Source organism: Lycorma delicatula, chromosome 1 (genome assembly GCF_047948215.1).
Source record: "Lycorma delicatula isolate Av1 chromosome 1, ASM4794821v1, whole genome shotgun sequence".
Lineage (NCBI taxonomy): Eukaryota > Metazoa > Arthropoda > Insecta > Hemiptera > Fulgoridae > Lycorma > Lycorma delicatula.
The window spans coordinates 122,700,727-122,724,281 of NC_134455.1; positions in this window are offsets into that span (position 1 = coordinate 122,700,727).

Here is a 23,555-nt window from a genome sequence, read left to right on the forward strand (position 1 = left end):
CGTGGATCTGCCCTTCCAGAAACCGTATTGTTTAGGGCTTATGCCAACACCTTCATTTATTTCAGCTATAATACGGCTTGCAAGCATTTTTTCAACCATTTTCCCCATGGTATTTATCAAACTTAACGGACGAAATTCCATATTAGCAACTTCACTTTTGTTTTCAGGCTGGAAAACAACCCTTGTTTGCTTCCAGCTTTGAGGGAAGGTTTTATTCTCTATCCCAAAACATGATACGTCTAACATCTCCCACGGCATTCTTCTAACTAATCCTTTAAGTACAGCTGCAGGTATGTTATCAGGCCCTGGACTCTTCTTATTGCCAAGCTGCATAACTGCTAACTTTAATTCCTCCATAGTAAATCTTCTCTCTTCACACTCTATTGTTGCAACATCTTTCTCCTCACAACCAGGGAAAAGTTCAACTATTTGTGCCTCCGCTTGCAATTGAGTTAATATTGGCAATCGCCTTCCAAATCTTTTCATAACAATTTTGTATGCATCCCCCCAGGGATTATTATCCAATTCTCCACAGAGACGCTGCCAATGTTTTCGTTTTCCTTTCTGATAGTTTTATTAAGCTCTCTTCTTCTTTCCAAATACCTTTGGGCCGCCTCGTCATAGTCACTACCACCAAATCTTCTTAATCTTTGATTTTTCCTTCTTGCTTCTTGCAACCTTTGCCTCAGGGATCTTATCTCTTCCATCCACCAATATACTGAGCCCTTCCTAGCATCCTTACGTGCTACTCTATCCATTTCATACGGAATTATGTTAGTCATCGACTCTGGAGTGCGATCATTTAGGTTTGCAAATCTGTCTGCAGTGTTTTCCACAATCTCATTTATCTGTTCAACTGTTAACCTCTGAAATGGTAACCTTTCCTTGACCCTGAACTCAGGATCATTAATGTTCAAATAGGTAGCAAAATGGTCACTGGCTACATCATTGGGCAATACACCCCAGCTCCGCTGTTCTTGGTTCCATCTATTATCTAAAATTGTTAAATCGAGGACCGAGGATTGCCCTCGTGCCTCAAAAGTAGGCGTGGAGTCATTTACGCAATGACATCCGACGATTTTCATTAAATCAGCTAGTAATTCTCCTCTACGATTGTTATAATTACACCCAGTCTTTATCAATTTGCAATTAAAATCTCCAATCATTATTATTCTTTTTGCCGTACCAGTAATAGCCCTATGTATATTATCAATAAATATAGTAAATTCATTGAAGTCACAGTTAGGTGAAACATAAGCGCCAATTACAAATGCGAAGTCAGTCTCCACAGTAAAGATCTACTTACAAATCTCCATGCGATATTTCCGCTTACATCAAAAAAGGCCACATCCCCCTCTGTTCTGCTATCCATCCGGCCCTGGCTGCGACATACACATTTGGTTCCGTAACCATCAAGAAATCAGTCCTTAGTTCTCTGACCAACTCACTTACAAGGTCATGCGAAAGTTGACTTCTGTTAACGTTTAAAAGAATTGTCTTAAGCATTTAAGATTTTAGTGCTCCCCCATCTTCCTGTTCGGTGATCTTTTGCTCCGCAATCCAAACATATTTTTGGCTCCTTACAGACTGCAATTTTATGTCCACGCCCTCCGCAATTAAAACAGAGCTCTCGTCTGACTGGCCCTTTGCAATCAAACCTACGATGTCCGGTTCCCCAACAGCGGTAACATCGCTCTTCTTCTTCACGAATATATGCGCGGCAGTTTATCCAACCCACTTTAAGCCGCGAGGACACTAGTTTGATTGCCCCCCTGTGGGTGGTTATAACAGTAGCATTTTTAGTGTCGCCTGACGCGTCCCTAATCGATGTAATTTGATAGCTCTCCTTTCGTCCTAGTACTTTCTCAAGTGCCGCTTTTAGGTCTTGCTCAGTAGTATCATATTCCATGTCTATGATATGTACTACAGTTCTGCGGTCGCCTCTAGTACGCACATCTACCTGCAGGTCATCGACTTTCCCTTGATTCGTAACTTTCTCCTGATTTCTACCCTTCCTTATGGAAAGGACCTCACCTACCTCTTCCATACTGACTTTTTCCTTCAAAGTCCTCACCAGATCCGCATACGTTTTGCCTTGTGCTTTAACCACAACAGTCTTGCTATCTATAACAGGTGGAGTCCCTCTTCTTGTCGAGGTCGATCTAGACATCGTCCTTGCCTGCTCCGATGATATAAATTACCTGCGAAGTTTTATTGCACCGCATGACATGTTCATTTTATTACTTTATTTTAATATTAAAATCCATAAGAAATTTACTTCCACTTTTAAGGATGCTTTTAAAATTTTACACCGAATAAAAATATTCATAATTGTTCAGTTTTTGGTCAAGGTCGCAGACAAAACGTTGTTCGAGAAACCACAGTTTTGCGATTTCGCATCAAACAGCCTAGGGTATTTCAACAAATCAGTGAATGGTGTTATAAACAACACAACCCAAGGTTGTTTGTTATTACAATTATGACCTGTGCGCGAATGCCGTTACCAGCTGTCGCCAGTCTTTTCTCTTTGTGCGTGGGGTGTGTTAGCTTCGGTTCTGTGTACATTGTTCTTTTATTGTCAATATATCGTCGCGTCAAATTCTTTACAAGACTTTAGTTATCTAAAGACTTTATTTAATGTTTTACTTTCTGCTCAAGGCTGTTTCTGTATTGTCGGAAAAGCTAGAATTAGATTTTGTTTTTTAAGAGAAATATTGTGCTCGGGAAGGCTCGTCGTGCTACGTGTTTTCGTACTTTAAGTTAATTATATGTCTGAATTCATGTTTTTTCTATTTTGCGAATGTAATTGTAATGTTTATTCAATTGTTCTTAGTTACGTCTTCTATTCTTGTAACACAAATGTTATACATCATATTGTTCTCCATTATTACAGTCCATGCATAAACTGTTCTTGCGTTTCTGGTACAACTACAAATTAAACAAACTTCAAATAACGTTGATGTGCTGTTTTATTTGTTTTTTCTCTCTTTCGTATTCACTACCCAATCCAGACCATCAGATCCTCTCAGAACATTTTTTGGTCCTCCAGGCCGGATTCAAACCAGCGACCTTGACCAAAAACTGAACAATAATATATTGTCATGATAGCCTTAAATATTGTACATTTTTCGTATATTCGTTCCCAACAGAAAATAAATAAATAATAATTACCAACGAAGAATAAAAAATCATGGGGAACTTTAATATAAAAAAATAATGTTTATACAGCTGGGGCAAAGACTGCGACTGCCAGTATCATTATTTTTTTAACGTGCATGCAACCAACGTAGGGGTAAATTAAAAATTACGCTAAAATGAATGAGAACATAAGAGAGAGATATACGTTTTTCTCTTACGTTAATACGGGTTTGTTTACCAGTGAGGTGAAAAACAATTGCCTTTGTGTAGATCTACTGATTGTGAGGAATTAAAGTGGGACGAATAAAAGAGGTATTATTCAGCTGTATATAGAAAGTGAATATTTTCTACATAAAGCTTTTATTTTTATGTTGTATATGCTCAAAACATTAATAAATGTTTATTTCAATTAAGCGATAATCTTTTTTATTGTTTTTATTATCGGTTGGATTATATTTCTAATTTACCTAAACGATTATCTTAATTAACAATACTGTAGTTAAATTTCTTAGGCACAGTTAATAAGAGTAATTAATTTAATGATATTAGAAAAGTAAAATATTAGGGATATTACAAATGTGAAATTAAAAATACTGTTAGTGTAATGGAGCATTCATGAACCATTTTTTTTAATCTAAAAAGGGCAGATTTCTAATTAATTAACAATATATGGACATAATTTTTTCGTTTCTTACTGTTGCAAAATCAAATTAGCGCAACACTGATTTGATGTATAATTAGACAGACATAAACAAGTTATAGCTGTTCAACGGTGTAACGCTTGCAACACTAAAGGCGACATATACCTGTCATGTGCACCCACACCAGTATATGCAGTGGATTGTTTGTTGTAATTAGTAGTATAAGTTGTCGTAGCGTCTGTCACATTACAGTACGTTAACAGAATTTAACGTTCATAAATTGAACTAACTTGCTTTCTGCGGTTTTTTTATCTCCTAAAAACTTTTCAAAGATTTATAATCATAATATGATTCGCAAAGTTAACATAAGTAATATTTCAAAAGTTACGTAAAATGTTGGAAAAAAATAAAATTGTAAAACAATAAATTTTAGTAAACCAGCTATCATTTTTTATCAATAACTAATTAATTAAAAAAAGTATGGTATTAGTATTGGAACATTAAAAAATATTTAACTGAATATATAGTATTCTTTAAAGTATTTTAATTTTTAAGCTTAGGATTACAGCGAATTATTTAACCGTCATATTTTGCTTACTTTTATTCCCGTCTAAAACATAAATTCATTGTAGATTCATTTAATTTTCAGTTTCATTTTAATCGATAAGTCAGAAACAGTTTTCATCTGAAAAATAAAATAATTTTTGTTTTTAAATAATATTAATTAAATAAATCTGAATATTTTCGGTGTTCATTTAATGTTTATGTAAATACAGACTCAAACGCTTCGTGAGTAATGTCATTAAACTTGCTTTTAGGTAGATTTCATAAAAAAGTTAGCTATTGTAATGGGTATCATGATTCGACTTCCGTAAAATATTCACATATCTTCGCGTTTCACATTCCCCAGACTCCAAAACCACCGTCAGCTCAAACGTTTTTTCTAGTTTGGTTTAACTTCCGGGTCTACCCCTAGGCATGCTTCAGAGGATTAGATGAATGATTTTTAGCGTGTGAAAATGCCATGCCTGACCGGAATTCGAACCCGGGACCTACGAATGAAAGGCCGAGACGCTGCCACTCGCGCCACGGGGGCCGGCTACCTCAAAATTTAATGTACATATATTTCACTTTCTTGTGGACACGATAACTGACATAATTTTGCGCTAACCACTTTTAAATTGCTCCTTAAAAATAACTAGTCCTAAAATCTCAGTCGATTTTGTTAACGGCCAAAATCGGACCATGGGGCTAAAAATGGGGGGCTTTTTCGGAAAAAAGATATCGCTATAACTTTCTTATTAAATAAAATATCGAATTTGTTTAAAGTTCCTGCTATTCTGTGGATAATACCGTAAAATTTATTATAGTAAACTTTTTTGATATCACCAACCATTGGTCCAGAGGGTGGGAAAAATGGTGTTTTGGAGACAAAAAAATCATACATCCCTTAATATGCGCAGTATCGAATCGGTTTAAAGTGGTCGTTAGTCTCTAAACATTACCTAAAACGTTTGTCTGGAAAAATTGTTGATATAGCCAACCCTTACGGCAAGGGGTGACAAAATGTTTGCTGGAATTGTAAGAAGATGGGTCTTGTCATATGCTAAACATGTGAAACTTTTTTTCACATGCAACCATTGTCGTATTGAATAAATTTGAAATTTTTGTTAACTTTAAGGTGGAAAAATTTATTTATTGATACAAATAATTGGTCGTAACCAATTATATGTAATTGTTTATGACCAATTTATGTATGAATGTACTTTTTAGTTAAACATCCAAAGATCTTCTGTTGAATGATATGAGTTATAAAAAAATGTTTAGAAATTTTTTTCGGATTTTTATGTTGCACGTAGTTTTTAATATGAATGAAAATAATACTCAAAAAAAACCGTACGCGTAATACTCATCAAGTGATTATGATTATTTTTAGGAACGTTTTCAGTATCTCTCGATAACTTAAAGAGCTAAATATGTGTAAGGATAAATTGTTTGTACGTTAGTGATTCTAACTACTGTACACCATTCCGTTAAAATAAGCTAACACTTCAGCAAACATAGTACCGCTACCGGTTTGTATTTCAGTTAAGTACAATAGAAACCACACAATTCCGGTTAATAGTTATCATTTTCATAAAGTAGGCTTAAAGGTTTTGTTTGTATGACTTTATAATTACTTATGAAAATCAGTTTTTATATTTATTTCAAATTACGTTTATGGATAGATCATCCTCACTATGTACTAACCAGTTATCTACGCATTCCTTATTTCTCTACCCATCATTTTCTTGTTCTATAGATTTTGGCATGATGTCACTGGAATCACAGTAAAAATATCAGATTATGTATTAATTTCAATTTATATTTGAGGAGTTTTGTAAGGATGAGTCTGGTTATAGACCAGCCGAGGATTCTTTCTACCTTTTTTTTTTCTAGCGATATTTTTAAACTTTAACTTGAGGCGAAGTCTTTGTTTGAACACAGCCGGATCTCCTAACACTTCGTAAAAAAAAACAAATGTATAATAAATATCACAATTAAAAAATCATTGATTTATAATAAATCTAACACTGATGTTTCATATACATATAATTCAGATTTTAAAGGTTTTTACAATTTTAACTTCAGCCAAATTGCTCTCAAAATATTTGGCTTCTTTAATTTTGGAAGAAGCGGCTATACATATGGTATAATTTCAATAAATCCCGTACCGGAAAATTTATGGGCATATATTTTAAATACTCCAGTATGATAAAAATATGTATTGTCAGTTCAATACCCTCCAACGTCACACACTTTCTTAGCTTGTTTAATAATTTTTTTTTCACAAAAATCAAAAAAATCTTTTCGCTTATCGTTAGAATTTAAAGCCAAATTTTTTTTGACAATATATTTTTGGCAATCCAATATCCAGCGTTATTTCTTCTAGAAATATGTGACAATATATCACTCTCTCATTGAGAACTCCTTTTAAAATACATTTAAAAGACATTTTTCTGTTACATTTATTACATGGGGATAAACGTTTTTCCTATCTTCATATTCATACAAAAAATTTCCGTATATTAAAAACTCTTCCGTCTGAATTCGAAATCCCATTTAAATAGATAGGAAACATAATATTTTTTTAAGTTTTTACTGGTTATTTCATTTAAATTTCGAGAAATTTACTATTTTCATATTACTTTTAAAATTTCTTTCTTTTTTGGAATCCAGTAACCTTTTCTTTTCGATCCCAAATGAAACGTAATGAATGAGTTTTCAAAGTATAAATGTGATTCAAATAAATAATTATAAACAAATACCTTAATTCATCACACAGCGTTTTCAAAAAATTAATTATATCACACATTTTTTTGTCTTCAGTCATTTGACTGGTTTAATGCAGCTCTCCAAGATTACCTATCTAGGGCTAGTCGTTTTATTTTGGGTATATCCCCTACATCCCACACCCCTAACAATTATTTTTACATATTCCGAACGTTGTTGCCTACACAATTTTTTCCTTCTACCTGACCCTCTAATATAAAAGCAACTATTCCAGGATGCCTTAATATGTGGCCTATAAGTCTGTCTCATCTTTTAACTATATTTAACCAAATGCTTCTTTTTTCATTGATTTGCCGCAACACGTCTTCATTTGTCACTTTATCCACCCACCTGATTTTTATTCTCCTATAGCACCACATTTCAAAAGCTTCTAATCTTTTCTTCTCAGGTACTCCGATCGTCCAAGTTTTCATATAAAGCGACGCTCCAAACATATACTTTCAAAAATCTTTTCCTGACACTTAAATTAATGTTTGATGTAAACAAATTATATTTCTGATAGAAAACTCGTTTCGCCTGTGTTATTCGGCATTTTATATCGCTCCTGCTTCGTCCATCTTTGGTAATGCTACTTCCCAAATAACAAAATTCTTCGAACTCCATAATCTTTTCTCTTCCTATTTTTACTTTCAGTGGTCCATCTTCATTATTTCTACTATATCTCATTATTTTCGTTTTGTTCTTGTTTATTTTCATGCGGTATTTCTTGCGTAGGACTTCATCCATGCCGTTCATTATTTCTTCTAAATCCTTTTTATCTTAGCTAGAATTACTATATCATCAGCAAATCGTAGCATCTTTATCTTTTCAGCTTGTACTGTTACCGAATCTAAATTGTTCTTTAACATCATTAACTGCTCATTCTATGTAAAGATTAATAAGTAACGGTGATAATGAACATCCTTGTCGGACTCCCTTTCTTATTACGGCTTTTTTTCCTATGTTCTTCAATTATTGCTGTTGCTGTTTGTTCTTGTAAATGTTAGCAATTGTTCTTCTATCTCAGTATTTGAACCCTAATTTTTTTTAAATACTGAAAATTTTGTTCCAGTCTACTTTATCGAATATATACTTTTCTCGGTCTATAAATGCAAGTATATTAGTTTGTTTTTCTTTAATCTTCCTTCTATTACAAATCTGACGCCTAAAATTGATTCCCTTGTCCCTATACTTTTTTTCTGAAACCAAGTTGGTTTTCTCCTAACACTTCTTCCACTCTCCTCTCAATTCTTCTATACAAATTTCTAGTTAAGATTTTCGATGCAAGGCTAGTTATCAACATAAAAAAGTAAAAAATTATCAGATGTACTTAAGTAGAAAATGATGCAGGAGTATGAGGAAATAATTGTGGAACTGATTCTTCAATTAAGGAAAAAAAGTTCATAAAAATACATATCCGACAAACGTTTGTTATTGACTCACTTTTAGCGAAAAATTTCTCCCGGAATTTAGTTTACCCGGTGAAATAAGGTCATAATGATATTTTTAAAGAGTTATATAAATTATAAATTTGATTTTTTATGTTTGTTAACTTGAAAAATCAAATAAAACAGGTTTCTGAACTGTTCCTACCATAGTATTTATGATATTCAAAGTAATACCTGAAATAATTGATGAGGAAAACACGTTTTTTAGGTTTTAAGTACAATAACTTTGTAAATGACTTATAATAACGTAAATTTTATGAAAAAATCTGAAAAATTTTATTCTAATAATAGTGTTCAAATAAATTCACGAAAAACGCAAAGCAAACTCAATTTTTATTATTAAATTAAAATAGAACAAAATTTAACTGAAAAATGTTATGAATTTAAAAAAAAAACTAAAAACATCTGTAATTAGTACAAAAAATTTAGTCCTTTGAAAAATTATGTTGATCAAAATCTGTATGCTTTGAAATTGATTTGATTGCAGTTGTTATCATAAAATGATGGACGTATGTTAATAATAAACATTATAAGGTTTAGTTGTTTTTGATATAATTTTGATTGTATTTAATTATTTTTGAGAATGAAGTTACGTAGTGTTTTTGTGTTTGTTCTATTCTAAATTGTGTCTAAATCTTTCCATTCGAATCTGAATTTTAAAATGTGAAATTCCGTTTTGAATTTTTTAGTTAGGAAAATTCCTCGTCTCTTCAATCCTGGGGAATATATTACCAAATTATATCAGTTTTCTCATAAATAAATTCTTTATAAGTTTTGGTAATAAAATTATTGCATTTATTAGTCACTTAACAAAGTTACTTCAAACCTAAAATAGACGTGATTGTCGGCACCACATTTTTCTGTTTTACATTGGATATCGTAAAAACTACCAGAGGTATAGTTCTCGAACCTACTTTATTCGATTTTTGAAGTCAACAAACATAATAAAACAACAAACAAGCTTACCTCTAATATAACCCCTAACAATTTCAACATGATCTCATTTCACCAGTAGAACTGAAACCCGACGATATTTTTTTCTAGCCGTAACTCGGTAACAAAGGGTTTTTGGACATAATTTATCTCAACCTTTTCCTTATTTCAAGTTCTAGAATCAGTTCCGAAATCATTTCCGTTTCCTTCTGAATCACTCAGTTTGTAAAGAAACAATTATCTCTATTTTTCTCATATTAAGAGCGTGATATTAAATTAGGCGTTGCGTCGGAAGTTGCATTCGGTAAGTAAGTAGTTTCCGTAAGTTGCAGGACAGGAGATCTCACCAATGTTTTTTTTTTCTTCTTCGTGATTATTTTCCTACAGGATAGAAATTAAAAAAATTGTATGACTGGTATGGAAAGTCGTGAAGTCACACAAAACTGAACTTTTAATGAAAGCGGTGAAAAAAATCAGGAAATGCGGCTTGATTATAAAAATAAACTCTTAAGAATAGTTGGAGAGGGTACAATTCTTACGTTTTAGCAAAAGTACTAGCGTAAAGGTGCAGGAGCCAGTTAAACAGACGTAAAATTTTACGTCTTGATGGATGTAAAGCCCATCACCAGTAGGGATTTTAGTAATGAAGTAGTGTATGGGTTGCCATTTTGACTGTTTATTGACTTGGATTGGGTATTCTCATTGCAAGTATGTGTGCGTGGTAAAGATATAAGTGTGAAGAGGAGGCATTGTCAGTACCGTAATCTAACTAAAAGGTATGATAAAAAAGGGTGATTGAGTCCGTTTCTCCTTTTTTGGATGTAAATCTAGTGCGCATTACAAGGTGTGGTTTAGTGAATAATTAAACCCAAATAAATTGAGAGTAGAGGAGATTTTTTATGTGAGTGTAGATTGGTGGAATTGATGCGTGTTGATGCCTTTTGAGGGGCATCGTGTTTTTCTAATGTATTTTAGTCAATGCGTGCTGTTTTGTTTTAGGTGGGATGAGGGTGGTTTTGTTTTGGGTTATACAGCTAAACGAAAGGTTGTTAGATTATTGATGACTGATCACGTCGATTTACTAATCTACAGGTAGACATGGGTTTAACCTATTTTTCCAAGGGTGATTATATGTGAGGAATAGTGACTGCATAAATGTGATATGTAACTGCATAATGTTGAGAGAGTAAACTCCTTCTTCGATCTGCAATTCAACTGGAGGACTGGTAGAGACTGGACAATTGTGGCTGGCTAACTTCGAGTCCTCGCCCAGCGTAGAACGGCCGAAGGGATTTATTAGAGTAGGAACCCAGGTGGCCAGGGTCCGCCTGAACCGTCTGATTTGCCAAAGGTAGGCACTTTGGCAGCGAGCTACGGTTAGTTAGAAAGAGGTGACTATGATTGTTGACGCTGTCGACGGAACGGCGACTGCACTGCCGATGGGCATGGGATGCCATGCAGCCGTGAGGTGTAGTGACGTTTTGACGTAGGTAGATTAAAATGAGCGGACGACACTGTCGGCGGGATGCGGCTGCACTGCAGATGGCCATGGGACACCATGCAGCCGTGAGGTGTAGCGACATCTCGAGTTTATGAGGTGAATGTCACGCGGGGCTCTGCGATGGAGCCGAGTGAGAGCAGGAGGTTTCTACGCCTCTCCCTCGTGGACCAGAACGGAGCCCATAATTTAACCTAAGTCTCGGGTTTATTTAAAGTTTTGAGTTCACTAAGGGAACTAGGACTAAAGTTTCGTTGTTGCTATCAACTTGTTTGGTGGTATGTTGTTTACAATTTGCCTCGAATTACGAGACATTCACGAAATTCGCTCATAATAAATAGAACTAGGCGCGAGGTTTGCGCTTCCGCGAGCTCGGTTAGCTAGTTCAGAGGGATACGATGTAGGACATTCAAGATATTCGGACGAGGCTTACAGTGAAGGCAATAAGCTGAGTTAATAAATCACCGATGCAAATGTCTACCGAGGCATGTACATCGGTGGCATCCCAACGAGGCCAGGCTTATTACTATGAGATGTAAAACGTTAGAGGGAGATAGACGACTGCTGTTAAAGCCCAAGGGAAGAAGGGAAGGGGGTGGCGACCGGAACGTCACTAAGTGGGTGTCTTCCCCTGCGGGGTTGGGATGCATAAATGTGATAAGCTACTGCGTGATTCGCTCATGAGAATGAGGATTAGGTTGCACTGAATGTGTTAGATTGTTTTATGAAAGGTAATTACATAGTATTTAGCAATTACCAAAGGAGGCAATCAAAGGGGGTAAGGCGTAGTTTTTGGGCAAGTAGAATAGTGCATATTATTAGTACATTTGCATGAAGATATATCATGCTTGAACTCGTTGCTTATGAACAGGTGAGACAGAAACTGAAGAAGGGATTGTGTAAGAATATGAAGGACACAGTCGAAAGTGAAATCGTTTCCAGGATGAAAGCATGTTAGGATCCAGGATGGTAGGAAATATGAAAACGGAAATGTCTCCGTTTTTAAATAAATTTAGTGGAGATGAAACATCGTTGATCAGTAAATCATATCATTTCCAGAGGCCTTTTTCAACAATGCGTGGGTCAGCTTTTAAGAAAAGCAATCGTCTCTGAAATTACAAATTCATTAAATGATGGATTATCTACTGTAAATTGTAATTGTAAAGATGTAAGATGTAATTGTAAAATCTTTACAATTTTTAGTCTTCCTAATTTTAGATGAAAGTTAGTATTGTTACATTAATTTATCTTTACCAGTTAAATACTTCAAGAAATAAATTATAAGGGTACAGTCAAAATAGGTTCATAGTCTATTAAAGGACACAATATTAAAACTAATATTTAATACTAAATATTAAAACTGAATTTTTTGGCAAAATTTTAAAAGACGTCGTATTTTTAAATATTTCAGCTAGGAATACTGTAAAAATATTTCTTTATTTTACACAGACGTAATAAATAATATTTTAATTACTTTCATAAAAAAGTCATGCGACATTAACTCAAGATTACAAGGATAAATGAAAATGGTTAGAGAGTACATTCATTGTTAGCAACTAGTCGACAATGACTGTAATTAACCAATTTTTTTTTCACTCGCGAATTGTTCGAGATTTAATTACGATGTTTTAATTCCATATTGGCAATGAATCTTTAAACTAATAATCAACAAAACTTTCTCGAATATAACTGATATTTGCAAGAAAAGTTTTGAGTTGAATGTAAAATGAAGATGTGCAAAACGTAATTTCTCTGTTGCCAACTTCTGATAGAGAGAAGTTCAAAACAGTTACTAGAGGTCATAGAGGGCTTTTAATTTCCCGAGAGATTAAAGTATGTGAACAGGATGAAAATAAGTTTTATTCCACATCATACAAGATATTCCTTTTTTATATTCAAGAAGATGAATTAAAAAAAGGATATAATAATTATTAGGATTGTTTAAAAGAAAAAACGTTTACAAAATAATGATGCCATGAATAAAGAAAATCATCGGATTTTAAATGTAAAACTCGCTGTATAAAGGCAATTTTCAATATTTTTTTCATAATTATATACTTTTTTGAAAAGCGTGCTAAACTGTGTAAAAGAATCTTGGGTAAGAAGATTTTTATTAAAAATTAATTATTGTGATGTTTTTTCATGATTTTGATCAAATTAACCTCTGCATTAAAAACATTATTTTAGCAACGAATATTGATTTTCATTGGCTAAAAATATATATATGTGACGTGAATAATCACTCGGTAACTGTAACTCTTAAAAGATTTAACTTTTTAACATCTCTTAATTTTAAATTCTTTCTACAGTACTTACGAGTTTCTACAGAAAATGCGAGTTTATGTTTATATTTTTTGTTGTATTTTTTTCTTTGTAATAGGATTTGTCAATTTTTTTTAATTCTAAAAAAAAATTAATTAAACATAAAGATATTTAAGAAGTAATTAAACTGTTTAATTTCTGAATAAATAAGTATTTATCTAAATAATCTGGTTACCTCTTGTCTTACATAGGGTAGGTGTTGAATTTTGGGTATCGAGTCTGAAGGGTGCTGAAGGACATTTAAATAATAGCTGTTATATTTTATATTGAATACTTAAGAAATACGGTCATACCGATTCAAGTTAATAAATTATTTGCAATATGTAAATGGTGAAGGTAACTTGGGTGAATTAAACAAAAGCTTAAATTCTCCCAATACCACGCGTATCAATACCTTCCGTATGAGGTGACTGAATAGAATTGCTCAGTTGAATACCTATACCCATGTACCACCCACAATCTAATACAGAATTGTAATACAAACGGCTTTGTTTTTTTTTTATCTACGAATTTAAATTCACTAAAATAAAGTGACAGACGAACAAAAACCTTGGCTACGAGTAATTACGAGTACTAGAAAATTAAACTCGTATCTACGACCTGATGCCAGACTTATCGAAATTGTCCTTTGCATTTGTTTCATTCAATCTTTTGTTAATTCATATAAAACCATTTTTACCGATAATTTTGTATTCATTTTTTGATCAGGTATCATTTTGATAACAACTATTCAGTTCGTAAAAGTTTTGTGTATAGTAGAATTCCAGAAAGAGTGATAAAAGAAACTGCAACAGTGAATAACTGTTGCAGAAAAGATACATGTTATTGCTAAAGCAAAGGAGCATGGAAATCGTGCTACAGGCAGAAAATTTGCTATAGCAGAGTACTATATTCATCAATAGCCAAAGAAAGAAAACGAATTTCTCATACAATAAACAAGAAAAAGAGCATTTCTGCTGAAACACGTGAAATATCCAAAAGTAGAAGAGAAGCTGGCAGCTCATGAACCTCAGTTTCGATACGCAATTTTTACAGAAATGTGTCAGATGAAAACTCTAGAAATCGCCAATGAATTAAGTATTGATTGGGATGAATTTAAAGCTAGACTTTCCTGGTTACGCCACATTGTGCCTACATAATATTTCTGTTGAAAGAATAACGGCAATGAGAATGGCTAAAAATATTTCTACAAATGTAAATTTGATCCATAACTGCTACTAAAGGGGTCTCTGCGTCCCATCACCGTGTAAAATAAATTTTCAGAAAAATAAGATAGCGGGGAAACTGGTCTTTCAATTATGCTTTATAAAAACAGTGCCGAGATAAAGGGTGTAGAGGAAATGTTATTGCAATGTTACAAAAATTATTTTAATTATTTATGCTGATTAGTGTTACTCATCTGTAGGGTATACACGACTTAGCTGATAATCTACACAACTTGAATACAAAACATATAGGTTTTTATTAAAATTTTATATTTTTACTGTGTAAATATTAATCTATTTTTTGTTTGTTCAATTTTAGTTAGACATACTAACTAAGGAGTAAACAATTTTGGAACGAAAGGGTAGATGATGTTGAGACCCAATAAAACATTTTCAAAAGCGGAAATGAGGTGGGAGCTGCTCAGAATATATTTAGCTACATTGAAAAGAGTGATAAAAATGAATATGATAATGAAACATACAACGAACAAGACTTGCTGCATGTAGTAAACATTCGGTTTTTCCTGGATTTACTTAATTTCCACCAGAACTTATTATACAACAGTGGTCGAGTGCAGGTGAACAATTAAATAAACGCTATAATGTGTTATTACATCATGAAAGCTGATAGACATCTAGTTTCCTTCTAGCTCTAATTAGTATTGTTTATGCTTTAACCTTTACGTCCAATTTACTTGCATTATGAAATATAGTAAATATAAAATGGAATGTATAAAGATATGAAAGATAAGTGCTCTAAATGTGCGCACTGATCTCATCTTTCTGAATAAAATATAAGACTGAAATGTTTACTGAAAAATTGTAATTTATTTTTATTTTGTGCAGTACTTCCTCTGCTTGATAAATATTCATGTTTGTTAAAATCATCTTTTCTCTTACATATTTTTATGACGTATAAAAGAAAAAAGAAATAATCTCTCTATACCTTTCTAGTTTTACATAATATTTTATGTTTCTAAAAAGACCAGCAGCCATATTTTTTTCAGTGTTAGAGGCTTTTAATTGCTTCAGTACTTAAATGTTTAACGAGTGATTTAAATATTTTAATTTTATTTCTTGAACCCAAGATTTCTAAACATAACTGAGGATAAAGTGAATTCATAACAATACTGACCAAAGGATTTGAAGCCATTATAACAGCCAACTGGTAGCAATCGAATAAATAAATAAATAAAAAAATTTAAAAAATTAAATATGCTTTAATATTTTCCTGATAAACAAACAAAATAAGTAGAAATAATATAATAGAACAATACGCATAAATTTATAATTTTTAATCGCAGGAACAACTGAAAAATTGGAATAAGTCTACAAATTGAAATCAACTGTTTTTTTTGTAATTATAATACAAGTGTTATTTTTTGTAAAAATAAATAAATGTAAGAGTTATGAACAGAGCTAAAGAAGTCAACGAACTTCACTGGATACATAATGATGCTGTTAAAATAAAATCCAAACTCTAAAAACAACAAAATTATTAAGGTTTCAGCAAGAGTTTGCCGTCAATTGAAAACATCAAAATTCAACAATTTATTTATTTATACTTTTTCAAAAAGACATTATCCTAATTAATGAAATGCAGATACGTACGAAAGGCGATGTAATAATTGTTATGCCGTAAATTGAAAACATAAAAAATCGAAAATCAAAATTCATTAAATTATAGTTCTTCAAAAAGACATTGTCCGAATCAAAAAAGAACACCTATATATGAAAGACGAGATAATAATTAATTGTTTTATATATTTTTATTACTTCATTTTCTCAAACACAAATTATATACATAAATATTTTCTTCCTATATATTAAATATTCATAATAATATTTTATTTCTCTTCTAATATTGTAACTAAATGATAAAACTTTTTAGTACAAAACAAACATGAGGTCATCAAGAAATAATTGGAGAAAAAGAAGTTTTTTATGCATTTATACATATACTTATTAACACAAATAATATAATAAAAAATTCGTCAAATATTCTCAAACATGTTGATTGAAAATGCATAAAATCTTACAGGCCCGATTTCGTTCATTAAACAACTTAATAAATCCTAATAATTCATGATCCATAAGTGAGAGTTCTACTTCTTTACTTGCTTTTGAAAGAGGATAATTCACAAACCATGTGAGTGATCATTCTCTAATTCTAAATCCTAATTAGTCATTTATAAGAACTTCTATGATATAAAATAATTTGATGCAATTCGGTAGGATCATGCAAAATAATGTGCATCTTTTTTTTTTCTTTATTTTTTTGTCTTCAGTCATTTGACTGGTTTGATGCAGCTCTCCAAGATTCCCTATCTAGTGCTAGTCGTTTCATTTCAGTATACCCCCTACATCCTACATGCCTAACAATTTGTTTTACATATTCCAAAAGTGGCCTGCCTACAGAATTTTATCCTCCTACCTGTCCTTCCAATATTAAAGCGACTATTCCAGGATGCCTTAGTATGTGGCCTATAAGTCTGTCTCTTCTTTTAACTATATTTTTCCAAATGCTTCTTTCTTCATATATTTGCCGCAATACCTCTTCATTTGTCACTTCATCCACCCATCTGATTTTACATATAACCTATATATAAATCTATACATATAACATTCTCCTATAGCAACACATTTCAAAAGCTTCTAATCTTTTCTTCTCAGATACTCCGATTGTCCAAGCTTCACTTCCATATAAAGCGACACTCCAAACATATTCTTTCAAAAATTTTTTCCTGAAATTTAAATTAATTTTTGATGTTAACAAATTATATTGCTGACTGAAGGCTCGTTTCGCTTGTGCTGTTCGGCATTTTATATCGCTCCTGCTTCGTCCATCTTTAGTAATTCTACTTCCCAAATAACAAAATTCTTCTACCTCCATAATCTTTTCTCCTCCTATTTTCACATTCATTGGTCCATCTTTGCTATTTCTAATACATTTCATTACTTTTGTTTTGTATTTGTTTATATTCATGCGATAGTTCTTGCGTAGGACTTCATCTATGCCATTCATTGTTTCTTCTAAATCCTTTTTACTCTCGGCTAGAATTACTATATCATCAGCTACTGTTACTCCGAATCTAAATTGTTCATTAACATCATTAACTGCTAGTTCCATGTAAAGATTAAAAAATAACGGGGATAGGGAACATCCTTGTCGGACTCCCTTTCTTATTACGGCTTCTTCCTTATGTTCTTCGATTATTACTGTTGCTGTTTGGTTCCTGTACATGTTAGCAATTGTTCTTCTACCTCAGTATTTGAACCCTATTTTTTTTTTAAATTGTGAACATTTTATTCCAGTCTACGTTATCGAATGCCTTTTCTAGGACTATAAATCCAAGTATGTTGGTTTGTTTTTCTTTAATCTTCCTTCTATTACTAATCTGACGCCTAAAATTGCTTCTCTTGTCCCTATACTTTTTCCTGAAACCAAATTGGTGTTCTCCTAACACTTCTTCCACTCTCCTCTCAATTCTTCTGTATAAAATTCTAGTTAGGATTTTTTATGCATGACTAGTTAAACTAATTGTTCTGTATTCTTCACATTTAGCTGTCTATGCTTTCTTTGGTATCATGACTATAACACTTTTTTTGAACTTCCCCTTTGAAATTTTTTGACGGAACTTCCCCTTTTTCATAAATATTACACACCAGTTTTTATAATCTATCAATCGCTTCCTCACCTGCACTGCACAGTAATTCTACCGGTATTCCGTCTATTCCAGGAGCCTTTTTGCCATTTAAATCTTTTAATGCTCTCTTAAATTCAGATCTCAGTATTGTTTCTCCGATTTCATCCTCCTCAACATTTCCTCCGTATAACTCTTCAATATATTCCAACCATCTATCGACTTTACCATACGTATTACATATTGGTGTACCATCTTTGTTTAACACATTATTAAATTTTAATTTATGTACCCCAAAATTTTCCTTAACTTTCCTGTATGCTCCGTCTATTTTACCAATGTTCATTTCTCTTTCCACTTCTGAACACTTTTCTTTAATCCACTCTTCTTTCGCTAGTTTGCACTTCCTATTTATAGCATTTCTTAATTGTCAATAGTTCCTTTTACTTTCTTCTTCACTAAATTCTTATATTTTCTACGTTCATCCATCAGCTGCAAAATATCGTCTGAAACCCAAGGTTTTCTACCACTTCTCTTTGTTCCGCCTAAGTTCGCTTCTGCTGATTTAATAATTTCCTTTTTAACATTCTCCCATTATTCTTCTACATTTTCTACCTTATTTTTTTTACTCAGACCTCTTGCGATGTCCTCCTCAAAAATCTTCTTTACCTCCTCTTCCTCAAGCTTCTCTAAATTCCACCGATTCATCTGACACCTTTTCTTCATATTTTTAAATCCCAATTTACATTTCATTATCACCAAATTATGGTCGCTATCAATGTCTGCTCCAGGGTAAGTTTTGCAGGCACGAGTTGATTCCTAAATCTTTGCTTAACCATGATATAATCTATCTGATACCTTGCAGTATCGCCTGGCTTTTTCCAAGTGTATATTCTTCTATTATGATTTTTAAATTGGGTGTTGGCAATTACTAAATTATACTTTGTGCAAAACTCTATAAGTCTGTTCCCTCTTTCATTCCTTTTGCCCAGCCCGTATTCACCTACTATATTTCCTTCCTTGCCCTTTCCAATGATTGCATTCCGCTTCATTCTTGCTTTCAGCTGCGCAGTACTCAGAGGACTGAGTGATGTTGATATGGCCGTTTAAGTCGTCCTGACTCACGCCCCTAACAACTACTGAAAGAGCTGCTGCCCTATTTCAGGAATCATTCCTTAGTCTGGCTCTCAACAGATACCTCTCCGATATGGTTGCACCTTCGGTCCAGGTACTCTGTATCACTGAGTACTCAAGCCCCCTCACCAACGGCAAGGTCTCATGATTCATAGAGGAGGAATGTGCATCTTAATTTATAGAAATAATTTCGATTTTTTCTTGAAAATATACTTAATTTTCTATCTTTGAATTTTTGACAATGTTTAGAGTTAATGACAAACAAATTTGATCTATTATTTTTAATTCATGACAATATCAAATGATTCAGTCATTGAAAACAATCAATTAGCTGAACAAAATATTAACCACTCGTAATATTCTTTGTATCAAAAATTAACTCAATTCTAGAAAAAAATATTGTATAATTCCAAATAGCATTAAAAAACGTAAATTTCGTTCACAACATTGAAACATGTTTTAATAATGTCTTTAGTCAATAAGTCAATTTTTTCCAAGCTAAGTAATTCACAATTAGAGGCTGTATTGATTATATTTTAGAGTGAAGGTGACATTAGAAATGTTCTCGTTACTTTGAATTTTCAAAATATCAAAGAAACGTTTTGTTAAAGATAGAATTGCATATGAGTAAGATTGTGTAACTATTAGGAACATATGATATCGATACAACCCACGAATAATAATTAGTTCACATAAAAAGGTGTGTAACATTCACTTTAAATTGTCACAACGACCCGTACTGCCAATAATATTGATCTTTGATCTACATTTGATCTGTTCATTAAGTGACCCTTTTACTGAAATCAGAAATTGATTATAGTCCTTTATAGAATTTTTTGGCGTAACAGACAAAGTTTAAATTATTTTTGAAATCGTAATGCTTTTGGGTAAAACAATAACTAATAATGTTACGCGTAAAATATTGAAGTTTCCTTCAAATTCGTTGTTAAAAGTATGAAATCGGATTGGAAAGAGGTTTTGCATTTTCAGTCAACATATTTGAGAAAATTTGACAAATATTTTATTATATGATTTGTGTTATTAAGTACATATACAAGTATATAAAAAAAGTGTTTATCTACACTCATTTCTCGATGATTTCATATTTGTTTTATATTAAAAAAAGTTCTATCATTTAGTTGCAATATTAGAAGAGGAATAAAATATTTAATAGTTATGAATATTTAATATAAATTTTTGTGTTTCAGTAAATGAAGTAGTAAAAATGTATAGACCAATTATTATCTCGTCTTTCATACATAGCTGTTTTTTTTGTTTTGTTTTGAATCGGACAATGTTTTTTTGAAGAACTATAATTTAATGAATTCTGATTTTCGATTTTTGATGTTTTCAGTTTACGGCATAAAAATTTTTATTTCGCCATTTTATATATCTTCACTATATTAATAAGGACAATGTCTTTTTAAAGAACTGTAAATAAATAAATTGTTGAATTTTGATGTTTTCAACTGACGGCAAACTCTCACCGAAACCTCTTAACAATTTTGTTGTTTTTGGAGTTTGTATATCACTTTTTTTTGTTTTCTGTTCATTCGTTAAATTGAAATTGTTTTTATTTTTAAATTTACAAAAAGTCTGGTATTTGTCATGTGTTGGCTATTAAATTCTTATCAAGTGTTCTCACGTATCTAATTAAAAATAAAATTTGTTCTAAAACTAAAACATAAATGTTTTTTTTTTTTTGGAATTTCGTGGCAAAACTTTTTTTTGCAGTTAATAAATCGAAAGCTTCAATCCAATTTTTCCCAATTTTGATCATGCTAGTATAATGTCCTTCTTTCATTGACTGCCCGTGATGAAATATTGCACTTATAAATTTATATTTTTTCCCGAATAGTATGCAAGCATCATTAGACACTTTTTTTATTCCTTTAGTTTCAGTTATTTTGCGTTAACATACTGCGTCATTTTCGAATAATATTATTTGAATGATCAACAGATTTCTTTAAGAATGAATTTCCATTCTATGTATGAAATCTCTGTTTCCACAACCAGCACATCTAAATTCACCATGACTTATTTCACTAAACATATGAATTAAAATTTGGAGAATTAAACTGTTATTTTTTTTAAACTATTCGTTTTAATATATATGTGTAAAACAAAATTATTTTCTCTATGATCTGAAGCATACTTACATTTATCATTTGCTCAAATAATCGTATATTGTACAGTGTGTTCTGTAAAGTTCATGAAAGGTTCAACTTTATCAATTAAATATGTGGAAATTAAAAAGCATCTTGTTGTTGAATATTGAAATTCTTATGTACCAATTTTCTTATTTCTATCACGTCTACGTTTGCTCTATTTATAAAATTTTTAAGTGACGTATATAATATATGATTTTTCGGTAATTTCGGGATCTCATTTTTTCATAATGCACAATTAAACAAACATTGAATAACTGTATTAGCGAAACACGAAACTGAATCACCATTAGATAATCCGTGAAATTCTCTATCTTTATATCTTGCATCATTCGATTCTTGGCACTCATTGATATATCTAGGCATGATATCATCCTTGACTTTTTTTTACCTTCATTTTTCCCTCTTCAAGAACTAGAAGATCAGGCCTATATTTACAATTTAACTATTGCTTTTTATGTATTGCTTCAGAACAGGCCTTGATTCTGGATGGATAAAAAAATGCAATACCTCAATAGGCATTGTTCTTGAAGAAGCCCGTATGCTTGACCAACTGTAAAAATATTATTACCAGCATCTACGAAGGCAATTTTTATACTCATTCCTTGGGATTTATATACGGTGCTTAAATAAATTGGAAATTGTTTCCGCATGACGGACATTTGTACATCAATTAAAATTTAACACTTATGCTTTAAATCGTACGTTCTTTCTCGATAGATAAAGTAATCGTTACTTGTTGAAAATAATTTTTATCATCAACGTTTCTTTTTATACTTTTTACAATATCTACGGTACCAACCAATCCTTGAGATACATCGATATTTCTATTTAACATAAATTAGCACCAATTTTTATAGTAATGACCTTAGGAAGACGTCCAGTCTTAGAACAATTTTCAACATCTGATTGTAAAACTTTATTGTATTTTTTCTCAAATAGGTTGCACAATCTAATAAATCATAATCACCTATTTCAATTTCTTCAGAAGAGATGTGTCTTAAAATTTCAGTATTTAATGTTTCACACGTGTAACGGATTGGTGGAAGACGTAACGTATCTATTAGTAGTTTATGTAATTGCACAATGCAAGAAAATTTGTATAGTAATCAGTATTCGTAAAAACAAATTTTATAGAATTAAGTTGTTTTAGATCGTCATTGTTCAAGTAACCGATTCTAAACCGATATAACATTTTTGAATATTCTAAATCGTTTTTTGTCCATATTGATAATCAATTCATCGTAATGGAAACGATTTTTCCATAAATCAAAGGCACCAAAAAACCTTAAGTATTTTTTTGGTTTCATCTGAAGTAATTTCGATGTAAGTTGGATTGTCACGCAGTGGCTGATGTTGCAACAAATCTCTAAAGAATAAAATGTGTCTTTTTCAAAGTAACCAACTTGTTCATCAGAAGGGTCAAATATTTCACATAATCTAAAAATTTTATACACATGATCATCGAAATTTCATCAATAATGATTAAAGGCGTCTTTTTCAATGCCATTTCTGACAATGGTCGATATTTTGGAGTAGCATTATGTTCTACAGGCAGTTGAAAAAAGTCTGTGGATTGTTCGTTCGCTTCATCGGCCTCTATAGGGCAACATTCTGATTCATCGATTATTTCTTTGTCTTTTTCGTACTCTTCTATTTTATTTTTAATCATTTTCTCATTATGCTCAAAAGCCTTCTGAATTTCCACTAGTCTTTCATGGTATGCTATTGTTTTTGGTAAACTATGTTGTGAACTCTGGAATGACTCTGCATATTTTTCTGGTTGAACATCCACATTGTATGTGTAATGACATTGCAAGAAATGGATTTAAACGTTTCTTAATAAAGTTTTCATTAGGTAGCATATAACATTTTCTATTGCTATCTGCGGGTATGTCAATTGTATAATCGAACCATTTAATGAAATCATACAAACAGTAGTTATCCAATGTTTTTTGTCTCATAGGATAATATTCATCATCTTATTGCAATAGAAAATATCATTAGAATCTTTATCTAACAATTCAGTTTGTTTCTTAGGTACCAATATCTTGGTCCTATAATAACTAGTCATCTGTTACTAATAAGATTCTTTTTATTTTTATGAAAAAA